The sequence below is a fragment of the Macadamia integrifolia genome, unplaced genomic scaffold (genome assembly GCF_013358625.1).
Source record: "Macadamia integrifolia cultivar HAES 741 unplaced genomic scaffold, SCU_Mint_v3 scaffold2615, whole genome shotgun sequence".
NCBI classification, from domain to species: domain Eukaryota; kingdom Viridiplantae; phylum Streptophyta; class Magnoliopsida; order Proteales; family Proteaceae; genus Macadamia; species Macadamia integrifolia.
The window spans coordinates 8,950-13,589 of record NW_024868833.1 but is presented as its reverse complement, the minus strand read 5'-3'; positions in this window follow the sequence as shown (position 1 = coordinate 13,589).

Sequence of the window (4,640 nt, the reverse complement as noted above, 5' to 3'; positions counted from 1 at the left end):
AAAAAAAAAAAAAAAAAAAAAAACAGAGAACAGAAGGAAACGGAAACGACTCACTTGATCCTTTCGATCTATATTATCATCAAATAAAATAAAAGAGCATTAATTTGATGAACTTAAGCATCTTTTTAGGAAGACTGTGCACTGTGAAAGCCATAGATGAACCCTAAATTGAGAATTACAAGTTCGACTGTGAAATCCATAGATGAACCCATAGATGACATTCAATACCAATCTTAATAGAGAATTAGAAGAAAAAAAAAACCCTAAATCGAACAAAAGCAGTGGCCGAACTTATAAATCCAATATGAAAAAAATCACTTACCGAGCTCGATCAAGGGGCTGCTTACGGTTTGGATTCTTAGCCGAACTTCAAACAGAGTCAGAGAAATGGTTTGTTGTTCAGATTTGAGGGGAAAAAAGGCTTTTATCTTTGGAGGTGAGACTTTCTTCAGAAACCATACGAATCTCTGCACGAATCGTACGAATCTTCCGTATGGTTCACGAGATGTGCAGTAGATTGACCAATCTAGGGTTCACGAGATGAAGATGGGGAAGGAATCGTACGGTTCCAGAGGCAGAGGAGGTTCAATCTCTGCCGTAGCTTGTGTTCTTCGCAGGCGAATCTTGACTTCTTCTCCTTTCACTGTGAAGAGGGTGACCGCAGGAGGGGCAGAGCTCTCCGTCGTCAGTTACGCAGGAGGAGCAGAGCTCTCGGTTAGCATCTGCAGCTTGTCTTCAACGGTTGTACAGGGAGGCATATCTCGATCTTCGAAAGTCAAGGAGCGCCAATTGGTCGACGATCGACGCCAGAGGAGAAGAGCGTACCGTCGTCGGTTACGCAGGAGGAGCAGAGATCTGGATGCGCAGTTGCAGGTCATCTTCAACGGTTGTACAGGGAGGCATATCTCGATCTTCGAATGAGCGGAGCTCCCCGTCGACGATCGATGCCGGAGGAGAAGAGCCTACCATCGTCGGTTACGCAGGAGGAGCAAAGATCTGGATGCGCAGTTGCAGATCATCTTCAACGTTTGTACTGGGAGGCCACTGTCGATCGTCAAATGAAGCTCCCCAATAGATTTTTCAAATGGTCGGTTTGTCGAATGAATGGTTCCGCCTTTTTGTTTCGAGAAACAAGCAAAACAACTTTTTCTTGTTTCGTCATTGATGTTTCTTGAAGCATAAATTGTTATAAATTTCAATTTATGCTTTAAGAAACAAGTAGAACACAACACTTTTACCAAACAGTATTTATGCCGTTTCTGTGTTTCTGAGAACAAGAAAACACAGAAACACGTTTCTGGTTACGTTATCAAACGGGCCCTTCAATTCGCTACTTCTCACACACCCATCACTCCAATTCCCATTTCTCCATTTCTCAGGAAACTTAGGTTGGAACCCCCTCATGCATCTACAAATGCTTGTTTCCTTCTTATTACAAATCCCAAAAGGTCCACATGTACCATAAATATCACATTGGCTAGTGATTGCAAACCATACATTAATCCATTCTTTTTTTGTTCATCCCATTCTTTTTTCTCTATATTTCCATTAGAATCAAGAACCTCAATAGCAATGTGAGAACTATTGGAAGTGGAATAAATATAGTATTGCCCTCCATAGCCATCATTTGTGAAGGTGATACCATTAATGTAATTTTGAGGCATACCCAGTGCTCCAATAAAGCCCCAGCCATTCCACTGACCTGATCTCCAGTGCTTCACTTCTTCAGTTCAGTTCATAACAGTAGCAACAGACCCTCTTCGACAAAAATTTGTTGTAGCGATTTTTGATCTCGGTTCAAGAAAAAATTCCCAGGAGCTGGATCATTTTCGCTTTTCCAAGATGTTAGTGTTAGATAAATTCCCAGTACATCATTCCCTCCAAGCTTCATATTTGGCATGAAAGTATTGGAGGGATGATCAAAACTCTGCCAAAGAACTGATGACCCATTTGGATCTTTAAGGGCAAAGTTTCCCAAGTCATCTAGTATTGCAATCCTATTATTTGAAGAAGAAGAAGTAGAAGCATTTGTATACCAAATGAGATTTTGTTTTCCATCTAAAAGAATAAGATTTCCTTCACTGTTGATGGTTAATGTTCCAGCTAGGGAATCTGTAATAGGTTTCATGTTGTTTAAGACCCATACAACATGTGTGTATGAGGTCTTCTTGTACCAAATACCTACATATCTGTTACTAGAATTACCAGGACTAAAGAAACCTAATTCAAAGATGCCTCTAGCTGATACTAAGGTTTCTCCATCTGTAATTGATTGACTTGAATTGATGGTATCTATAGCCATACAATGTGGTAATAGAAACAAGTAAAAATATGGAAGAGAAGAAGAAAGAAGAGTACTCACTCTTGAATTGCTGAAGCCCATAGATCTCTCAAAAGCTGGTTTAAGGATTGGCTCAGATCAAGATATGGAGAATATCTTTATAGATTCTATGCACATGTGCTACACACAATCAAGACTCAATATGGTGAAGCACCACACCACCAATGAGAAGCCTCAGATAAGCATCTTCAACCCAAGCACTTGCATTAACCGTCAAATCTGAAACTTACCAACGTGGCTCAATATGAACCGTGTATTAAGGACCCCTCTGATTCTCTTATATACACATAAGCCCCTGCTTCTATAAACTTTAATGCCAAAAACCCCTTATCAACTCAGACCTTTAAAACCTTGAAATTACATAAAAGCCCCTGAAATTTCAAAATTAAAATCCAAAAAATTCACCCAACACCGAGAGCATCTGTTGATTTTCTAGTTCGGATTTTCAATCTGGCTTCACAGAAACACTTATAACTTTTTCATACGATATCCAATCGAGATGAAACGAAGTGCGTTGGAACCGTAACTGGACACTCTACGACTTTCTAGAAGACTCAATCATCTGACTCATCCATGTAAGAAGACCAAAATGCCCCTAGACCTTTCTAATGATGCATCTTTCTCATACGGAATCGGAACATGATAAAATTAGTACCATTGGAAAGATTGGATTTTTATCGTATTGTTACATGTATAACACTTCCTTTAAAAAATTCATCTTCAATGCCAAAATTGCCCTCGACTGCCACAAATGCCGTAACTTCTTCATACGTTATCGAAATGCGACAAAATCAGATGCACTGGATTAGATAAATTACAATCTATATTTTTTATGAAGAAACGATCTTCCAAAAATGTCATTTTCACTGCTGAAAATGCCCCCGATCGTAAATAGGCCAATTTTGTTTGTTTTGACCCAGAAACCCGCACCACATACTGAGGATGTATCAAACCATTCCATGCATACCAAGTAGTTCTGTTATCTCATCGGTGACACTAAACACTGCCATGTCATCATTTTCATCTATGTCACCCAAACTGGTCACGTCATCACCGCCACGTGGCCGGGTTGCCAACAAGGACAACCATAAAACAACACAAACCTCATCAAGGGGAGTGGAACTTGGGTCCCACTTCTCTACTGTCAATGATTGGAAATTTTGTCACTAAGCCATGGGTGTTAATTTGAACTAAGCCACATATAGATAATTTGACTTTTACCCATTTTTTTAAGATATTTAAATTATAGGGTATATTCGTCTCTTCTTCATCTAGATTTTTGTCGAATCATTTGCCCTTATTTATTTATTATTTAATTACTATAAAATTTGGTGTCTAGTAAAAATAAATAAATAAATAAATAACTATGAAATTTGAACGGATAATGATATATATTCAATGACTGCTAAAGAATACATGGAAGTTACCCAAGAAAGGGGTCCCCGGAAGAGGTAAATACCCTCAAGTGATATTCTAATTCACAATGCGCAGCTGGATAGGAAGATTATTTAAACTCCAAAGGCTTAATACTATGCCTAGCTAGCTATCCTAAGAGTATGCAAGCATAAGTATGGAGATCAAATTTGCCATAAATATCAAAGGAGATGGAGTTCTAAATCTATTGAATTGATCTGGATTTCTTAGTCCACAATCTTAGATTCCTTTTCATTTAGACATGGTAGATAGTGTCATTAAAGATTACTTCGAAAAAAGTATCTTCTTCTTTTAGTACTTGGAATTTGGTGGGATCTAGAGTTCCTTCTATTCCCTAGTATGTATTGGTTTGGTTTAGCTCTTCCGTTCTAAGTCATTCTCTTACTATTTGGAGGGTTATGATTAATTCTTTAATGGCAAATCTTCCTATAAAATTCCTTGTAAATTGGCTTTTAGTACAATGATTCATTATATATGATGCGAAATAAATAAAATGAGATGAGTTGAACTTTATCATTTAGTTCTATTGAGAAAAGCACGGGCAACTTCCCTTTTGATATTAAAAATAATATCCTTCAATTCACAATTGTGCACAATGTGCCAGATTATAATAGAAATAGTTGCTCTCTCTTGGAATCTTCCTCTCATTTGTCCCCTTAATTTTGTTACACCATCTTTTGTTTCTTCTATTCCTTATTGTGTGTATCCCCATTTGATGGATGTCTTTGTTCCTTTGGGTTTTGATGTATCCCTCTTTTTGTGATATTTGTTTTTATGTTCATTTGTTAGTCTCTCCCTTGAGTAGTCTTTGTGGCTTGTATTAGTTTTCTTTTCTTTTTTTTTAATATATTATCTATTCTATTTT